We start from the raw sequence: 22091 nt of genomic DNA, 5'->3' as shown, positions 1-22091 counted from the left end.
AAACATCGGGTATTTCCTTTTAATATCTAAACATCCCGGTCTTTAACTCTGAGTCATATTACTTAATATTTTCCTGTTCCTTAGTTGTCATACTTAAAAATATTTACTTTAACCTCCAATGCAATATTCTTTTCTATCTTGGCTATTTATCCAGCAAATGAAAAATATTCAATATATCAATATATATTCAAATATATATAAAATAAGGATATAATCTTTCCAACTCGCCTCCTCTACGATATAATGATAATAAGACCGTAATATATATTAAAATCACCTCCCTCTTGCATAGAATATCTCATGGCAGTGTGAAACTCTTGGCTCAGAAACTTATGTTTACATGAGTTATTTTAACAGCGATGAAGGCCCTTGGAGCTCTGGCATTGAATGGTCCCTGAGCAATTGACAGGGCATTGACTGCAGCTCGCTATTGTGTTCTTTGTCAGAATTCATTATGCATGACTGGAAACAGGTGTTCAGTAGTCTGCAATGGTCAGTATCACAAAGGTTGAATATAAAAGCCATGGATTTTTCAGTAATCCACCAGTCTCCTTGCTTTGCACTTGAGAGAAGACTCAAGTTTAGTTCTGGGCCAAACTAAAATTTCCCAAACAGATGAACACCCCTTGTACTGACTCCTTTGAAACCCTACTGGATCAGAAAAAAAATAAATTATTTAACAAGAAAAAAAACAAAGCTGAAGTCAGTTTTGGAGGAGATGTCGTGCAACTGAAGCCGAAAGGTATGATTTAGCTAAAAAGGGGGAGTTTCTTCACTTATTGGTGCTGTCCTAACTCAGTTTTACTCTTCGCTCTATTACTATATCTATAGCTCATTGCTTAGTAGTTCTGATATAAGACATACAACATACCTCACTACTACATACGGTAAGAGACACTACTGCGCAGAAAGCACAGCCTGCGATCACTTTGAAAAGGCAGGCTTGCTGTTAATGGAGTTCAAAGGACAGGTGTTTTGCTGTGTGTATTTTTTTTATATTATTATTTTAACAAATTTTAGAGGTACAGCACGTAAATATATTTAGGTTTAATGGTGTGATAATGCTTTGCTTCAGAAAAAATATATTAATATTGTAGTTCTGTTGAGAGATAACACTTTGAGTGATAGCATTCTGGCATATGCTGAAACATTGCTCCTTCTGGGACATGATACTAACATCTGAAATCGGACGGCTAAGAATTCTATAGAATGGTTCTTCTCTGTAAGCAGGTGAGCTATTGAAACAAAAAACACCCTGCGGCTCTACTAAAATTGAATTTGCAGATGAGCTCAACTCTGCTTGGTCTGGTTGAAGCTGCTGGGAGGTTGCTGCAAACACATCGAGTAATAGTTCAGAATTCTGTGTTTTGTCCGAGCTCTATTTTTATAATCAATAGCTACACCATAAAGCCTTTTAGATAGGCCATGTAAGTACATAAACATTGAGAACATCATTGTAAAGCGTAATAATAAAATAGGACAAAAACACAAAATATTTTATCGCTGTAAATTAATAAAGCCACATTCACAACATTATTTTTGCAAGTGTTAATGTCTTAAAGCATGAAATAGTGGCTAATTTAAACTACATGATTTTTAATAGATGCACAAGGCATCTTTTACCGCATCAATGTCGTCAGAGGCAGAGAATATTTTATGATGTTCTCTGTGTAATTGCTGTTATGTATTAAAACTGCATAGAGTAACAGCACACAACTAGTAGCTGCAGAGCACACAACTAGTAGCTGCAGAATTTTTCCTGAAGGAAACTTTCAAACTGGTTTCTAGTAATATCTCTTCCAAAGAGACTGGTGTCCCTAGCTCAGAAATGACAGCAAAACTGGCTCTTCAGAATCTACAAAGCATTATATTTCATTTTTCAGCATGTAGAATACTTTGTCCAACTATACTCAATGAGAGAACAGAGAGAATTTAAAGCAGTACATGTAATCTCAGAAGGAGAAATGGCAATCCTATTTTTCAATTCAATCTACATCCAATTGAAATCAGCCCAGGGTTCAAAATAGTGATAAAAATATTACCATCTGCTAGAGAACAACAGAAAGATCTTTTAGAAATATTATAAACCTTTGCCACTTTGCCAGCCCCAGTTCTAAGTGCATCCCGATGCATGGTTAATAATGACTGTGATTTAGCACATTTCAAGGGCTGTACATGGGAGGCTGCTTTACTGCAAGGCAGGATGTGTCCTTTTTTCCACTACGCAAACTAATATCGGAGCACATTTCAATCAGTACCAATGGGAAAGGAGAGGAATTAATTCAGGCTTAAGGTGCCTTTCCGTGGGGACCGGCTCAGTAATCAATACAATCCAATATGGAATTCATCCCGGGAATGTGAGGTAAATATTGTGCAGGGAGCGGGTCAATACATCGCTACAAGAGTTCCTTCTGTTGTGTCTTCAGCCGAGCCTGCTGCGGCCTCCTGCTGATACCTCAGCTCGCCGGCTGCTTCACTTGACATTTCTCCCAGAGAAAAGCAATCAAATCCCCTCGGATTCATTCACTCTCTGACTATGACATTTAGTCTGGAAACGGGAGGGAAAACTACTATGTATTCTGGGAATTAGTGTGCAAATTGCACTCCGAATTCTGCTTCATTGCAAATTTTAATGGGTTTTCTGTTCTTTTGCTTTTCCTCTGCCCTGCTGTGTCTTCAGCATGTTGTCCTCGTGTCCTAATGGGTCTGTCGCAGAGTCCACGGCCTGTTGTTCCTCTTTAAGCCTCTTTTACAAAATCTGTTCTCTCGGGAAGCAGCTGGGCAGTCTGTTAACTTTGAAGATGAGGCCTGTTTCTACACGACATAATATTACCATGATTCCAGCAATTGTAAAAAAACGTTTTTTTTCTGGCAGTCACAAATAAATCCTGGTTCTGGGTGAAGAATGTTAAGCATTTTCATCAAAACCAGAAGAACCAGTGGTGATTGTTCTGGCCAGGAAAAGTGACCAGATCTGTATTATTGTCACCCAAGCCAGCCGTGCCTGTCACTGAGAAAATCTATTCATTGGACTGAGTATCCTAATATTTTGGTCACTGAGTTTATTACAGTTTTCAGTTCTTATGCACTGCCAAAGTTTTAGTTCACTGTACACATATTCATCATGCAGTACCAGCAAGAGGAAGAGGTGAATTGATTTCTTGGCACTGCCTTGTTCATGAGTCCTATTAGTAGTTACAGAGACTACGAATAAAAGTGTCTCACTCTTTGGGATGCAAGGTTGTGCAAGGAGTTGACATTCAGGCTATACTACTTAGCAACGGTGAGCACATGGAGAAATGTACGAGCAACCATCATTTCTTTCACTAGATAAGAATGCAGCTAAAATATGCAGTTTTTTAAATACTACAGAAATATTTTCAGCAACCATGGCTTTATTAAATAATCAGCAAACTATTAGGTCAAAAGTATATATTTACAGTATATCGTCAAGCCAAAATCAGCCTTTAACATTTTGTTTTGGGGGGGAATTCTATGAACTTCATTGTATTTAGTTTCATGAATATAGAAAGGTGAAATAAAAAATAATGAGTAGACATCAGTGAAAACCAGTTTAATGCAGTTTGATTTGCTATGGGACACAAATGGATTGTTAGATCTTGTTACAGAACATGAAGCAGATTTCTCTGCAATTTGCTACCTTGAAACAGATGTGTCCAAATTCAGTGGTCTGGTCACCTTTATCCACTTCTGATTTGGTGCCTAATCTAGCGTGAATAGACACCACCTGTGTTCTTATCCCAGGAAAACATCACTGCAGTATAATAATGGCCTGGATTCTGTTTAGTTCATCTTCACCATTCTCCCATAACATTATGACATTCTTCATACTGAAGTAGTAAACTACATGCTATAGAGCTTCTTTTTTCATATAGTTTTCAAATCTCGGGCTAAAGGTTGGAACAAAATCAAAAGGCAATGAACCTGCTGAAATGTGATCCATTTGGGAAGCTGTTTTTCCTTCTGGTTGGTCTACTTGATCTCCAGTGATCTCCTTTCCCGAGTTGGTGTTGATGCTAGGTGATCAGTAATCATAAAACAGTGGTGAAGGCTGAGATATCTCTTTCTGCAAAGTGGACAATAGAGTCTACTTTTCATGGTAAAGATTGAGAAGTTTTGGGCTATGTTTTGTTTTGGACTTGCGATTCTTGTACTGGCGAGACAGTGTGTTTTCAGTTTTTCTTTTCGGGTCAGCTCTTAATGATCTAACTCAGCTCATTATTCACCTAATAAAACAAACTTTATAACTGCAAACCCTTCAGGATCCAGAGCCTGAAAATGAATCTCAGCCTTCTGATGTTCATTGTCTACCTTCTTCACTGCTCTGGTCTTTGTACATTACTTCTGACAGCTTTGAGAGAGAGGGAACTGTCCTCCACCTGTATATCTGAGAAAGCACCATTATCAAATGAACGAATCATCCTTTGGCTTTTCTGTGAAGGCTAAGAGATGCCATGATTGTATTCCAGAAATAAGCAGGAAATGGGCTGCAAATGTTGAATTGTTTTTTTTCTGTACTGTTGACACAAAAATCTGTTTGCTCTACCCTGCTCAGCTGATGTTCACCTTCAGACTCACCCTGGGCTGCTCAGCAATTCTATAATCTTATCACCCATGTGCGTATGAACTTCATTTTAAAGATTTACTGTCTTCGAATGAACACTGAATTTCTTTAGGATTAATCCATTGGAGGCTGTTATGTGAGATGCATGGGGCTGGCTCATTCCGAAGGGTAGTGAGAGGCCTTCAATTTGATTTCATCTGATACAGGGTTGTAAGATAAGATCACTTTATTAGCCATATACAATTTCTTACATTAGGAATTCATCTTTTTGCATACCCCAACTTGCTCTCCATGAGACACAGATACACAGACTGGGAGAGAAGCTTGGGGTCAGAGCACAGGGTCAGCCATTTATACAGCACCCCTGGAGCAGCTGGGTTTAAGGGCCTCTCTCAGGGGCCCAACAGAGTAGGATTCCTCTGCCAACCACAGGATTTGAACCAGCAACCTTCCGGCCACAGGCACAGAGCCTTACCCCTAGTGCCACTGCTCTGCCCAGTTATCACTAGTTTATCAAGGTGTTATTGATTTTGTTCTTCTTAGTGTTAATGCTATATTTTAATCTGCTTTGCACATACTTCACCTGTGGACAATAAGGATCATTGTTTTATGCCTCTTTCTTTGGGCTAAGTCAAATCCACAGCTCTGTTATTGGTCAATTAATATCTGCAGTGTTTTCTATTGGTCACAACCACATTCTCAGCTGGATTTATCTGGGTGACTGTCTCCTCTTCCATTACACACATCCAAGAAACACACATTTTGTGATTTACTCTGGATCTGGGCACAGTTTATACAGCACTTTGTTTTGAGAGTCTTGCTCTTCCAGCTGCTAATCGCCAGTTTCCCTCTTCAGTGCTAAGTACTGCTTTTTATAGTTGGTGTTATAATGGCTTTTGAAATGTTTAAAGACTTATTTACTGATGCCAGTTTTGACTCTTTTTAACAGCAGGTTACTGGTATATATTTCTTTAGATACTATACATACTGAGGTTCCAGTGACAAATTAAATTTCACTTTACTTGGTGCCTTTTCATATCCTGTTGTGGGTGGCTCAGATTCTCCTCTCTCTCTCCTGGCCTTCTGGGTAAACAGCCTCAAATACCTTCTCTCCTCTGCTGTCTGTAATTTACCTACTTTCTTCCTTTCTCTGTCCTTTCTCCTCTCTCTGTTTCCCTTGGGGAATTGTGAATTTCTCATTGTAATGTATTCATACTGTATCTGTGTGCTTGTGAATCATATTTCCATTCTGTGTCCTATAATTTTCAAAATTGAAAATTAATAAACAATAACAAATACTCAAACATTTTCCCCCCAGTGTGATTTAAGCCTTGCTTCTCAGAGAGTGTACTGGTTTTAAGCATTTGTTATCTTCAGATTAAAGGGCACATGGACGCAGAGGACCATTTTAAAGCCTGTCATTGTTTTAGAGGGACATCATAGAAAGTAGTGTAAAAAAAAAACAAACAATATAATATTTACAAAAGAAAAAGAAAAAGCCAACACATACAGTGTGAGGAAAAATATTTTTTAAAGGTTGTGATTTGAAAAAGAAAACATCAAAATAGGACATACAACAATAGAGAGGACTTTATTGTCCTGCATCACCTAGATCCCTGAAGCTGGAAAATTGTATTATTTAAGTTCTTATTCTTCCCACATAGCTTGTTTCTAGTCAATTATCACCTTGGCTGCTGCCATCAGATAAGGTCACATAGATACAGACAGGTAGAGTGCTGGAGACATTATTGTACTGCTCAAGGTTGTCAAACAAGAACACACAGTACATACAATTTTCCTTTTCAGTTATGGCTTCAACATCCTATTGCTGATATGATATCATATTTAAAATTGGGTTAAGTTCAGAATTCCACTTGGGGTCTTTTTCCTCCCTCTGAAATGAGAAGAGGTTTCTCATGGCTTCAGCAGAACCTTGCTTTGGGCACCTTTAGATCTCTTGCATTCACATTACCCGTGTGGGCCAGCTGACACTCGGGTCACAGTGACTTCGCTGTCTGCAGAGTCAAGCAGGAGGACTGAGCTGCCCTTTCTTCCCCCCGATCAGAGAAATGGCTTAATAGCAGTGCAGAAAATGCTAGAAATCACTCCCTGCAGCTAGCACTTCTAATCCCCTGGGTAACTCAATGGAGAACTGTTGTCAGGTGTCAGACTGTAAAAACTGCAATACAGCCTGTGCTAAACCTCAGAAAAATAACGTCTATGCGAGTGAACTGCTGCTACTCCTTGTGAAAACCTACACTTTCCGCACAAGTCTGGTAGTTGAGACCTCCATGTGAATTTAAATTAAGTCATTCGAACATCCTAACAGTGAATGAGTTTCCAATGAACGCAGAAGAGGGATCATTTACAAACAGGAAACAATATTAATTATGTCATTAAATAAATTAGGGAATAAATTGCAGTACCGCAGTGTCGCGGTTAGTGCCTTCTGCTCCCAGACTGGGTTGGGAACAACACTAGAAAAGCTCTTCTCATCGGGTACTCTTCCTGGTTTGGGTGAATTTTGGAAGAGTTGAATTAGGGTCGGCTGAATAATATCTCGCTTCCCTCAGAAAAACTGGTAGGACACCATCTGGCTCTGCAGATTTATGAATGTTGAGTACTCCCAGTACCCAAAACACTTCTGCCTCTTCTATGTTAAGACTACCTAATAAAAAACTTTGTCGTTCCCCTGCCAGAGGCACGTTGTTGATCTTCCTGAACCCTTCCTGAGTGCAATGCTCATTTAATACACCAGCTGCTTCCCTCGTGTTTTTTACAAGTTTCCCATTATTCTTCTGAATACATTCTTCTATATCCTTTATGATTGGTTTGCTGTTATAGTACTGAAAGCAACGTTTTATTTATTGCAACATTTCGTTGCTGGTGTATATTGTAATTTTGGCTTTTCTAATATCCCTTCTCATCCATGCTTGCAATTTGTTTGCAATTTTCTTTAACTGGGTTCTATTGTTTTTTAATCATTTTATGAAGTGCTTTCTTTGCTCTTACTTTTTATCCTAGTTTTCACTAAACAATTTAGAAGACTGAAGTTGCTGATTTACTTAATTTTGGAATAGTTTCTGTTTAAAGCACAGAACAGATATATTTCAGATTTTTATATACATCTTCCACCAAAATCTACAGTATATATATCTTATATCCATTTTACTTCTCTTAAGCTCTGTCTTAATGCTTTAATGAGTGTTTTTCTGAAACTGTAAACATTTGACTTTTTTGTTTACTTTTGTACAACCTGAACCATTCCAAGTAAAGTTTAGAGCAACCCCATCTGATGTGCACAGTTCCTTAACAGTCCTTAGAGCTCTGTGTGCCTCACGCTGTGTTGATCTGATTAAAAAGACCAGATCACTACTAGCATTTTTTACTGTAGATGCTCCAACAAACTATGCAAGAAAGCAATTATTAACCATGTCTACGATTTTAGTATTTTTTTTTGGACATTCTTATAGATTTTTCTCATTCTGTGTGGGGAAAGTTTGAGTCTCCCATGAAAACCATATAATTGATTAAATGCCTCATTCTTCTTGGATTTTCAAATCAAAGGGAAGAGAGATATTAATGAAATCTCCCCTTAAACCCTTCTAAAAGCCATATCAGCTTTTAGAAGGCAAAATCCTTGTGCTGGTGTCCAGTTCTAGATTTTTTCTTTTACTTTTCACGGTGATCAGTAGAGTGTTTTCTCTTAGATGCTTGTGTTAACAATTCTGATTGAAGATTTTTATGTGCAGTAGATACGATCCTGGAACTGCTTGAGTAAAAGATACACCTAGTTGTATGAAAAAGATATATTACTCTGTAATTTGTAATGGTTCTGAACACAAAGCACAGTGCATGCAGCTGATGAACTCTCACAGTGGTTGTGTTTTGTTTCAACCCATAACTGAATTTAGTTCTACAGTAAAGTGGTATGATACCGCTTTCAGAGCTTACAGGATGTGTGTAAAATTCCCTTATATAAAACTACACATAGATACACTAAACCCAAGTTCTGTGTATGGTGTGTCCATAAATATAATGCAACAATTGTGTAAGGTTAACAGCCGTCTCTGTGATTCTTGAGTACTTAATGAAATTCTTGGATCATTAAGCAACTAGCATCCACATATCCACATAAGCAAGATGGGCCATATTGACTCCTGTTATGTTATTATACATTTACTTTTGTAAATATATTTAGTATTCTTGTTCTTCTACTTCTACCACATCTGAAAATTAAAAGTATCATTCTAATGTGCTTCCTATAAAAGTGTACAAGAGTCACAACGCTCGCATCTCCAGCATGAAATGCTGAGTGTCCCAGAAACCTATTTTCTTCTGAATGAAAATTCTGAATTTAGCATCCTTCACAAAAGTGATCTTCTTGACTTTCAAAAGTACAGCTTAAAAAAATAAACTGGCAATATTCTTTCTTAATTTTTCACCATAGACTCCACGGCCAGAACAAAGAAAGATGAGAAAATAAAAACTGATGGTGTTGTTTTCAATGTTTTGTTAGGTAACTAACTTATTGAACATTTGTTTGATTGATGAACCATCTAAAAGCTTTTCCCTATAAAGATACCAAGGATAATTAAATTCCCATTTTAGTACTGGAATTGCTATCGGCAAGCACTCTAACCTTTGATTGGATTATTATTTAACTTTGATAGGATCTTTACTACTACAAAATAAAATACATGTTAAATAAATATACAATTAAGATTACAGATTTAAAACATATGTAAATAATAAATTCATTAGTGTCAGTTATTTACAAAAGTCACTTGTGCTACAGTATAGTGTACAGTGTCTGACTCTCTAGAGTAATCCTTAGTGATCTAATTTTCCCCCTTTGACTTTTGGAGGAATCATATTTTATAACAAACATAAGCAATAAAAGTGATCATTACAAACCAGTTACTATCAATACAGAAGATATTTAGAAGCATCTATTTTTAATTTTGAACAGGATGATGCCTACTACAGCAAATTGTTATTTGAATAATAATAGTTTGTTGTTATTATTGTTATTGTTGTTTGTTGCTGTTGTTGATGATAATGATAATAGTAAGAGAGAACTTTAATTAAAAATTAAATAACAATTCCAGGATGAGGACCCAGATGCTAGTTAAATAGAAAAACCTTAAATACTTCAAACACAGTGCGGTGAGTCATAGACAGATTTCATTATCTGTTTTCTGGATTATTATGTTACCAACAAACAGAAAGAGAAAAGACCTCTTGCCTACTGTAAACTTTCTGATCTTTGTCTTTTCCTGTGTTCCAGTATGTGCATATCTGGGAGTTAATTGGGCACAATTTGCTCTGGTGTCAAGTTCATTTCTGTTGTCCCCTCCTCATGAAATATATGTTATGCCTGAGCAAAACTATTGAATGTCCCAGTTGCAGGAGCAGTGATGCTCAGGAAATCCATATGTGCTCCTTGTTTTGAAAGTTTTGTTCTCTTGACAGCAAAAGAACGCGACTGTGGAGTTGAAAGCAGTGTGCAGAAGCTGTACAGCCTTCCTGCCTCTGGACACAAGTGGAAACTTTGGAAACAAACTTTCACACCACAGTGGCCACATGCAGTGAGGATCCTTATCAGGGTCTGGCAGAACCACCACCTTCTCAGCAATATGCAGTGTGGAGGCACAAACAAGTAAACAAATACAGCTATAAGGGACTTTTATCTGCAGTTTAATTCCAAAAGAACTGTAAATACAGATGAGCCTCAGAAACTCGGTAGGTTGGCTGTCAGCCTTGACTTTCTCATGCTTTGGTGTTTAGCATGCAGCAGGCCTCGTCTCTTAACGAGGTTAGAGCAGGCAGGTATGTCAGTGCGCAAGCTGCAGGGGAACAAGCAGAGGTTAATTCCGCACTGAAAAATAAAAAGAGAGAGACAGATTCAACGCTCCAGCTCCGGGAGGACGTGAGGCGATGACAACGGGGAAAGAGGAAGGGCTGGGGGAAAGGAGAGGAAGGTGAAACTGGGATTGTAAGTGGCGTTCGTTTACAGACCGCTGCCTCCCTCTGAAATTAGTTTTCCACGCTTCTCTCTCTCTTTCACCTGCTCAATCTCGGCTCCCATCCATCCACTTTCACTCATATCGCCACAATCTCCTTTCATTTTTCAGCGTGGATTTATCCTCTTCTTGATCCTTAAGTGTTTTAGTGGACTGCTAGTTGTGCTGTTTGGACTCCTGAATCAATTGTCTCCAAAGACTGACTTAAGCGCCCCGTTACAAATTCAGATTCTGCTAAACACAGAGATGGAGGTTTGTTCAGTAGGTGTGCGTCTTGAATTTGCGTGCAGCCACTGCTGTAGATCATATAGCATCATATGGAGTGCGTGCAACCATCCTCACGAGAACACTCTCGAATCCTCATGGACTCAAAACCATTGGTAGTGTTGAAACACGAAGTTTGCACACCCTTATACTCATCACAACCTTTATGGATGCATAATCAATCATATTTATACCGTCCGTATTTCAGAAACTTGTAGAACACTCGCCACATTCTACTTGCATGCCTCCTGCTGCTTTCATGACCCAACACCGTATTCAGTAGGGCTCCCTAATATTTTGGACAGTGGCTAGGCATCAGATGTACAAACGCTTATTGAGACTGTGTTAAAAGGACCGATTGAAAAACACAGAAAACGCAAAATGAAAATGGACATTGGTATACTCCGACTAGCTATTGTTTCATCTTAATTTTATTTTACAAAATACACTAAGGTTGAGCGTGGATGTCGTGAGATGTGCATAGAGCACTGCTTTCCCAGAAAATCATTCCCACAGGAATGAATTGAACAGGGATGCAAGTGCATTGCAAGTTATGAGAGACTGTCTATGGTCACACACCATTCTATAGCTGAAAAAGCAACATCAGACAAGTTCCATTCATTCACTGAATGAGTGCATCCAAGCAATCAGGCATCTTTAATATAAAAACTTTTCCTATATGTCTCTGCATTAGAGAGATGTTTTTTTCTTCATAGATATAAAATAGAATATCAATAACAGGCCCTGTTTAGGTCAAAATTAGCTTTCTGATGTGCAATAAGAGTCATCTCTTCAAGGAAGAAAGAGCATGTAGGGGAATCTCTGCTAGAGATTGTGCTTGTATAACATGGTCTGAATCTGACCTGTGAGTGCTCTGCTTCAAGAGGAGTAATGCCAGTGGGAATCATCTCTTCAGATCAGTAGTTATAGCATGAAGTGAATCAGTCAGCAAAGTGCAAACTGTCTTAAAAGTCCAAGAAGCTCCCCCAGAGACAAAGATTGCATCGTGTTAAATTAGCCAAATGTAATTTTTCAAATTCTAGCAAACTGATGTTGGATTTGGATTTCTGGCGGTACTGGGCTCATTATGTCTTTCATATGATAATACAGTAAATTAATCAGGAGGGTATCTGTTTTTGTCTTTCAGACAATATTCAGATATTTCAATAAGTGTATTCCAAAATGATTTCATATTGACTTCTTATCATTTAATTCCCCTGTTGTCCTTATAGAATCTAGACAATAGTAGCTTGCATCACTCAAGCGCTTGTACTGCACAAGTAATGGGATGAGTCAGCGTGTCGACAGCAGACAGCAGAGCCCCAGCAATCTGTCATGTATGGATGAATCACTATTCTTGCATTCTATGATATATAGTGCCATGCATACAATATGTATTTTGATAAATAACCAGGCCACATGCTAGTGATTTAATATACCAAGACAACTTTTGAAAAATAAATAAGTATGGCTGTAATACTATGCTATATTCTGTATATTTTGTGTACAGAAAAACATTGCACTATTCATAATCAGAGTAGCTTTACCTTACCAAGGCCTCAGTATTTCTTCTTGATCTTCATTAAGAGACTCCTTTGTATCCTTTTTTTTCTTGCTTATGTTGGAATATGCATTTTAGGCATATGTCACAGAACTTATTGTATTTTAAATGAAGCTCTTTGAATTTATACATATATATTATATTTAGACAGCAACTTATATACCTGCTTGTCTATAGGTCTGATGATTGATTGATGTTTTTTTATGAAAACTAGAATATTATAAACTTATTAGAAAGCATGAGAGATTAGAAAAATAAGATATATACTGTTCCTTCTGCTGTGATTAATACTCTCCAAGCAAAAATGTTTAAATTCCAGATTCATGGCAGTTATTAAAACCACAGACCAATCAATCATCAGTCTTCTTATAAACTTAGTCACATGAAAGTACCAGTCAATAAAAATGCTAAATCTAACCACTGACACAAATTATGCATAATACCCACTTCATAATTTGATTTTACCTCATCTGTGCTGACCACGATAGACTAAATGATCAATATCTGAAACAAAAAAGTAGTGTTACCATAGTTACTACAGGGTACAGAGGATACTGTTAGGACAACCCTTTTCAATCACTGTGCTAACTGTGAACTAATTATTTGAAGAACGCAGTTTATTATTCTGCATGAATTTATAGAAGGGGGACGTGGCTTTGAAATATAATAATTCAACACTGTCTAGATATCCTTTTAAAATCATTAAACACAGCACATAGTAATAACTCATGCCTGAAGAAAATGTTGTTTTTTTAGATAAGGAAGGCCTTTTATAACAAATTTGTGAAAATCATCATGTTGTCAGTTTGAAATGCGATTGTTTAGTTTTCACAGTTGAACTTAAAGAGGAAATAAACTGTCTATTCAGTGTATTTGGATCCACTAGATTATGTGCTAAACAGATCATTAATGCAGGTTAATGCAGGTGCAATGTGATTGTTTTCATCAGGAGAATTTTGCAGGCAGAAGCAAATGAAGACGTGAGGATGCCTATGATGACTCTGTCATGGACTGACTGAAAGCAGTCTGTGAGCCTAGTAGAAGCAAGGTGGATGAGTAACTGCAAGGATGGGGGCTCCAATCACCAATGGGACTCACCTGTTGCACCAAAGAGAAGCAGGGTAATTTCCTCACAGTTCCCCCAGTACATTGCCTAGTGTAGAAAATGGTGCACATGTCACGCATTCTAGATGGATGGCATAATAGTGGGAATAGTCCAGCTACTGTACATACTGTAGCCCCTGTGAAAGTCTGGACACAAAGACAGCCTGGATCAAGCCGTTCTGCCAGATTGTCGAGACTGATACTCCGGCTTCCTTCAAGAAGCAGCTGGATGAGGTCCCTGGATCAGTTAGCTGCTAACTTGCAAATGGGCTAGAGGGGCTGGACAATCTCCTCTTCTTTTGTAACCTGTCTTATATTGTGATGAAGAGATCACCTCAGGGCTCTGATAAATACGAACGATCACCTGCTTATCTACTGTTATTTTCTCTGCAGATGCCCTTACCCAGGGCGAGACACAAAGCACATACATGAACTGAAAGTACAGAGGTAAACAATCCTGCAGGTACAAGAAAATCAAGTTCGCATGAATAACAGGATAATGAGGCTAGTGCAAGGGCTGCTCTGACAACATGAAACAGTAAGAGCTGAAAGATATCAAGCCCATACAGACAACGAGGAAACAGCAGCAATGTAAACACCCTGTTGGAATGTGTTGCATCCTTACAGTGACTACATCCAATTAGCAAATGATATTCCCGCTTTGAGAATTGAAAACACTTGTTCTAAGGAAGGTAAGGATTGCCGAAGTCTGTACACAAGAGAGCGAAGAGGTCTAAACAGGCGAGCCCCGAGCAGCCGCAGAGATGGTGTCTCTCGTTTCTGTGGACAGTCCTGCGGAGCGAGGGATGGAGAAAGACTGGGCTGTGGAGGTGGGAGACCTGAAAGCCTGACAGAAGAGGAGGAGTGGAGAGTGAGGGTTAGAGAGGGTTTGTGGAGAGATAGGAGACCGGCAGGCAGGAGCGGAGTGGGTGAGGTGGCTGTCGCAGGTAATAACGCAGTGCAGGTGCTTCCTTTCCAGCAGCCCTGCCGACCAAGAGAAAGGCCCGACGAGCCGGTCCTTTACAGTTCTCAGGCATCCTGATACGCGCAGCGGGTTTGGCCAGTCTCATTACACTGGAGAAAATCATTCTCTAATACAAGTGATAGAACAGTAATACCGCTGGATCACGCCCTGCGAAACACACTAAAACTGGTGTCGGATTGCACTCTTCTTAATAGGTCTGCAGCTTCAAGGCACGTTCACGTCCCACTTCACCCACAGTGGTGAATCACTGTGCATCACACTCCTGCCTGCAATCAAATGCCAGGTGACTTGTTGTGTGCTGTTCTTGAAGGAGCATTATCTTGCAAAAACACTGCATACATATGTGTTAGGAGATGTCGGTTCTTTAAAAGAAAAATCCTAAATTGCATGTGCTTTGCTCACAGTGCAGGACTTGCATGAACAAGGACTTTTTGAGCATTGTTCCCGTTTTGATAGCAAAGGCTCCTTAACGTTACCTAACTTGAGATGTCACACACATTTTATTTTAGCCAAGATCCAAGTAAACTCCAGCCTGCATCTGCACTTCCCTGTAGTTAATTTAATTATGCCAATTAAGCAGCTTTTACACCCTCTAGAGACAAACATCATCAGTGTCCTTTCAATCACCACGTCTCGTGCTCCACATCTCGTGCTTGTCAGACTTGCCCTTTTGCCTTCTTTTTCTGCCTCCCTCTAAATCAGGGGGTGTGAGATGCCCCTGTCTGGGAGTGCGAGACTTGCCAGATGTTTTTAGAAGATAAATAGCTGAAAACACCGATTAGGCACAGACATGTGAGTCCACGTGCTCTGTTTCATCACACCTACTGTGAGTATTTTAACAGAAACGTTAAAAGTGTGTAGTTTTTCATGTATTCTTACTTTTACTGTGACATAAAAATATATAGTTCTCTCTATTAATTGTTCTAGATAGTTGTGATCCATCTTAGGTTTAAACTTAATTACTTCAATGATTTTTGGGATCAGGGGTGTGAGAATATATTCTGAGATTAAGGGGTGCATCTACAGTAAAGGTTATGAAGCACTGCTTAATAAATATGCACTAAGAAACCATTATAAGGTCATAAGGAGATAAGGTCAATATAAAATGTAATCAAAAAATTTCCTAAAATTAAAGACATGTATAAAAATGGCTCCCAAACATTAAACTAAACTGTATGATTAAATAAAGCTCAGAACAAAGTCTTCCGTATTATTTTTTATTTATTATTTTTTACTTGGAAGTTCTAAGATGAGAAAATGATCGACAAAATGTTTTTAAAATAGTGCCTATAGGGCCTCCTAGGTTCTTCTATGACTTCTCCTTTTTTATACATCATCCCTAAAAGAGAAAACACACAATCTCAACCTATTACAATCAAAATCAGAAAAAAACAGAGAAAGAAATATTGGATTTAATGAGTCCAGAAATAGAAATGTGTTGCATTGTGCTTAGTTTCTGTTGGTGTGTTTTCAGAAATTATTTTCACATTTTCATCCTGGCCTCTGGACACTGGAGCACAGGTTTGCCTTGTTTGCTAGTTTGTTCGTTTTTGTTTGTTTTTTTTTTGGGGGGGGGGGTAGATTTCTGTTTTGATTCAGTTCTTGCTAGAGGTTTGCTAGAATTGGAAACGTACCCCTGGTTTCATTCCGACTCAGCGCCGTGTCTGAGCTGCACATCAGCTGACATGACATGAAGAAAGCTGCTGAAAAATTTATGCCACTGCCAGCTCACACCGATTCACTGCCCAGCAGGGGGCTGGGCTTTGATATTTCACACTCTTGGAAAAAAATGCAAATCATTTTCTGGGCTAAAAGAAAAGAGGCTATATCCTTGGCAAGTGAGTAAAATCTAACACGAAAAAAAAGAACAGCCAATTTCTCTCTCCATTCAGCCCTGCGTTCCAAAAAGAGAATGATTTTGCTATCACTGCCTCCCATTTTAGGTTGTAAATAACACCAAAATCGGGATGGGTTCACGTAATCCCCATGTTTAGTTAAATACGGACATGCTAAACCCTGCATCGAAGAAGACGAACTGTTCTCTTAATGATTATTCAATTGGATTGTTAAAAGTCACATTTAAAATGAAAGCATCAACAAAAACATTATCAAAGAAATAGCAGGTATTGAACGTCGTTGTGTGCATCTGTGATTGAGCAGAAGACAGTGTGGGAAAACGGGTCTTGAAATGAACTGCTACACACAATCGCCATTTGTTTTCTGTGCATGTAATGAAATGCAGTAGCAGCTTGACAGTGAATCGAAGCAACAAGAGCAGCAGAAAAGAAAAGGTAACACCTTCTCCTGGGTAAGAACATCAGATAACGGAGATAATTGGTTCAGATAAGGGAATATTCTGTTTGAGAAATACGGATGTTTTATAGCTGAAAAACACATCTATCGTTGATAATATGACACTGATAATCAGCTCAGCAATTGGACATATCCAAGACTAGTATTGCACTACAAGTTCATTAAATGAATCTATGCTTTCAAATACTGAGTGTTTATCTGAAAAGACGTATTGAGGGTGGATTTTGCCTGGAATACCTCTTGCCTTTCTGGAGACAGGCCCTGACTGGCCAGCGACGGAGGAGCGTCTGGGGTTGACTGGCACATCCAAGGCTTGTCAGGCAGGGAGAGTGTGGTGTCCGTGGTGTGCTTTGGGGCAGGGCAGCAGGAAACAGTTTAGGACAGCGGGCAAGGGGAACCACACCAGGGGAGATTGGAAGATGCAGTAGTCAGCTGTCAGGGGACAGACTCTCAATTAGCGATTGGAAACAAACTTGTTTTTGATGGATAAAAAGAATATTATATATATTTTTAATATATCGAGTTTCAGAAGGCACTTTTTGCAGCAGTGGTGCTGACATGTCACAGACTGGAAATGTGTGTGGCCGGTACAAGCTGCAGACCTGCTAGCATGTGATACCTGATACAGATATCTATCACTGTGTTCTGGGCATCAGATCCATTCCTCTCATATAACCTGGGCCAATATGTGCTTGTGCACTGGTGTTCGAGCCCTAGGTGGCACACGTCACCTCTGTTCATCCTCAGTGCTCAAGACGTATTTCGTCCAGTGCTGCTCGAGTCCAGTGAGCAGGACCTCCGTAGAATCACTGTCATGTTCTCATCTCCAGGGAAAGCTGTTGCTTCATGAGCCGTGTCAGGACACAAACCGCCCCAACAGGATAGGCCCACAGAGCCAATCCTGAAGCCCATACACCGTAAAGTAGCAATGTCACCAGTCTTAACGAGACTGGCTCGCTGTGTATCACAATCAGGGGATCATTCGGTCAGTGCAACATTCTGTGCTGTCTATCAGGGTGGTCTAAACAAGACCTTTATCACCAAAAAAGGCCACACTGCTGGGAAGTCCACCCACGGTGTTTGCAGCAACTCACCAATGGTGTAAAGGCAGTGTTCTACGGATGACCCGGGTATATATGGAAAAATTCTTGATTTTCATCAGGTTGGAAATTCGACAGGTTAAATCACCTCATCACCTGTGCCCAACCAATTGTCTTTACTCCCATGATATAGTACTTACAGTATACGACATGAAAGTCAAATAAATGTGATTGTCTGTCATGAATTATAAATAAAACACAATGATGGGAAAAATTAACCAGATGCAATATCTTTATACCTTAGGTTTCTAACAAACACACATGAATTGAATGACACCCAAAGAAGGCTCCACAGCCAAAACGTTGCATTTTCTTTCTTCTCTTTTCAGCATGGAATAAACCTATTACTTGTTCCTTTGCAGCCTACACATGCTGACACAGCTACCCAAATGAACCACATGAATTGAATGACAAGTTTCTTTAGATACTCAATATACTTTGTTCAAAAGTGAGAACGGTAAGAGAGGACTAGTAAGAAAAACCTGTCTTGAAGCAAATTTCTATTCAGCTATACAGGGAAATTATCAACGGTCTGAACCATGAAAATCAACAAGCATCTTCCTTTAATTTTGCTGGTGACAAGCTTCTACAATAGTCCCACCTCAGACCTTTTCCACCTCTTGTTAATAGAGGCCAGGCAAAACAGCATTTCCAGTGTAGACAATAAAATACAGCGCAAAATTAAATTGCACTTTTGACAGCTCAACAAGTCCATATTGTCAGTGTTTAGCTAAACCTACATTTTTCATCTCAATGCCATTTTAATGCAAAAGATTCACAATAAATTATATAGCCTGTGCACTGTAAACCTTATTCTGTATTTCACAATTGCTCAGCAATGAATCATGTGGCTGTATCATTTTCAGCCAGCATCTCAGTGTGTATGGTATTTAAATTTGAAATGAGTACATGTCTCGACACTTTTTATTTTTTTTAAAAGAAGGGCTTCTTTTTTGGTGTAGATAGTTTTTCTGTTCTTATGGGTGCAATTGTAATATCCCTTGTGGTGTTCGGAGTCCACATTATCTATCATAACAACAGAACATGTGCTGGTGTTGCAGCTGGATTCCCTGCATGGCAAGGTGCAGAAGGAAAGAGAAGACCTCCTGCCTCAGTGCTTTACTGTTATCCTCACTGACACCTACAAACTGAGACAGGCCAGGGAGATAACCACCATCTTGGTGTGTGTGTCTATACATTAAGCTATAAAAACAACAGCAGACATTTGCATTTACCGAGCGGTAAATGACAGGACAGTGAAGGGAGTAATCAGAGGTTAGTCCAGGTTGCAGGACCTTAAGAGGAGGGTGCATTTAATTTTTGGGAGATTTTGTCGTTGAGACATTTTCAGTATGAAGAGAACAGAACAACCCATGCAAGACCAGCATCTGGGTGGGTGGGTGGGGCTGGTATTTCTTGCTGCTAATGAATGTCTTTGTCCTAGCCTCACTTCCCAGACAGCAGACAGAGAAAAGCCCCAGTCGTGTCATTAAGCACCCAGGTGTGTTTCAGCTAGGAGATTCTGGGAGGAATCAGTGGCGCAGGTCTGTTCTCTGTGTAAATGAAGGAAGCAAAAACTTTAAAATGTGAGGAAAAATGTCTTGTGACATTTGTGAGCGTAGCCTTTCTTCAGCTGTTACATATACATGTGTGTGATAGCCCTCATGCCGCTTGGTTTACTTTCAGCGTCTAAATAGTATGGTGAGTTAAATGTCACTGAAAGTCTTTGACTCCAATATCCTGCATGACTTGCTCCAACATGCTCCATGTTGAAAACACACTGATGACTAGTCAAGAAAGACAAACAAAAATGTACTCATTCAAATGAACTACAGGCTTCTTGGGGTTTGACATGCAAAGATTAATTGTCATGAAACGCAGGCATACAATGCTCAGGGTCTTCTTTGAAGTCTTATAACCTGTAGTTGAATAACAAATAAAACCACCTATTTATTTAGGAATTAATCATCAGAACTCTAGAATGTTATCAAATTTGCTTGTATCTATCTTGGAGTTTCTGGGTGATTTTAGGTAAAATGTATCTCTCTTTTATCTTCAAAGGGAGAGACTGAAAATGGACGACTGTATGTATTTTCTCAGTATTATTTTTAAAAGTATAGTATTTTAATCTCACATTATATCTGATAAACTGTCGAGTGATGTAATTAATTACATCTCCTGGTTCATTTCTTGTTACGACCTGAAATACTATAACAATCTACCTCAGTTCCTGAGCATGACATCAAAACCAAATTGAGCATATATTAAAGGTACTGTAGCAACATTTCCAAAGGTAAAAGCAGATTACTTAAATGCTGTCAAGGAAGAACACTTATTCCACCGCTGTTATCTTGTGATAGACAGCGGTAGACAGTCAAAGATGCACTGCAAGCACACAGTTTTGAGTAAAAAAAGACAGGTTCCCTTTGTATCTGGTGCCATTAAAATTAGTTTCCAAATTACACTTGTATCATAGCAGTTCCATATCCATACCCACGGTACAAATCTAAATCTTTTGCCTGAGTCTCCGTTATTAGCTCTGCGTGTTTTATACGGTGTATTAAGTCTAATTCCAGCCCACCCTTTTCAAAGTGTCTAAGGGCTCTCTGTATCCATTCATATAAGGAGAACAATGGTCTCTGATGACTTTGCAAGGTATTTATGGTACCTGGCTTCTGCTACACAACAGCTGAACCATGAGAAATCTGTTCTTAAAAGAGAAAGAACGAATTCTGTGCAAAATCTGACATCTAAATTTTGAATTTATTGGAATTATTCCAGCACTCCTCACTTTTTCTAGTTTCCAACCTTAAGAAGAATGTTTTAGCTTTAAGTCTTCAAGTTTTCACCAGAACTTGTTTTATGAGGTGTTCAGATTTGTCATTCATAGGTCTCCTTAATAAGAAAGGTTCTTGAAAACACAATCCTTTCTGAAATATCTTTTTAATTAAGTCCCTTGGTGTTGCTTCGTTTTAAAAAAAGAATAATTTCTGATGGTTTTAGTCATCTGTTAGAAAATGGTCAAAGAAACAGGAAATAAAACATCCTGGAATCATCAGGGGAAAACCCAACCTAATGATCCGACATTTCTATTTTCAAATGTGTCACTCCAGAGACCACGAAAGACCTTCCTTGCATAAGAAAGGCAATAATGCAGCATGTTAATCCTCTTTCTCAATTACATTTCAAGGACTTTATAATTCTCATTATATAAAAGGTGAGGAGGAAAAAAGACTTGGGAACCTGTTGGGATTTAAAAAGCTGGCTTTTCTCTCACATTACTTTCAACTGTGTGTAATGACCTGGCTTTGCAAGCATTCTCACTGGGACTGGTAACCTGGAAGGCTAGAAATGGCCTTCTCCTGCTAAAAGTGCAGGACAAGATTTTAAATTGATCCTAAATTATCTGGTAACCCCTCAATGGGGGTTAGTACACAGTTTTCTGAATATTCAAAATTGATATCTGTGTATAATTTGGATACAAACTGTAGCATGCTTACAGACCCATGGCAATGCAAATAGGATACTAACTAAAAAAAACTTAAATAAATAAACAGTTTAACGACAGGAAATTGATTCCAGTTGTCAGATCACGTATACGCATACCTTAGCTTTGTGCAACAACCTGAAACTTTCAGGTACCATAAATAATATTATTGCTAAACATATGCCATTCTAATCTGCAAGCGACCAGAATATAGAATACGAATGTTTGTATAAAAATGCATTAATTCCTGTTCTACACCTGCATGCTTTGGAAGCACTGGCCTACCTGTATACAAAATATACAAAATGTATATACAAAATATACAAAATGCTAATATACAAAATTCAAAATTGATATCTGTGTATAATTTGGATACAAACTGCAGCATGCTTACAGACCCATGGCAATGCAAATAGGATACTAACTCAACCTGAAGACTGCAGCATTTCAGAATTGCATCAACCTGTAGATTTAATTTTGACTGTCTCAGTACATGCTTTTAAAAGCCAAGTTGAAGTCCAATAATGAAGCTGACTTAAAGGAGAAAAAGTCCATTTAGAAACCATTGTTTATATTAAATACAATTTAGTCCTTGGGGGATTTTATTTGAGATTACCTGTACCTGTATAAGAATAAATTAGAAGATAAGAAAGAGATAAATATGAA

This window comes from Lepisosteus oculatus, chromosome 10, assembly GCF_040954835.1.
Source record: "Lepisosteus oculatus isolate fLepOcu1 chromosome 10, fLepOcu1.hap2, whole genome shotgun sequence".
Classification (NCBI taxonomy): domain Eukaryota; kingdom Metazoa; phylum Chordata; class Actinopteri; order Semionotiformes; family Lepisosteidae; genus Lepisosteus; species Lepisosteus oculatus.
Note: the sequence above shows the minus strand (reverse complement) of the source record.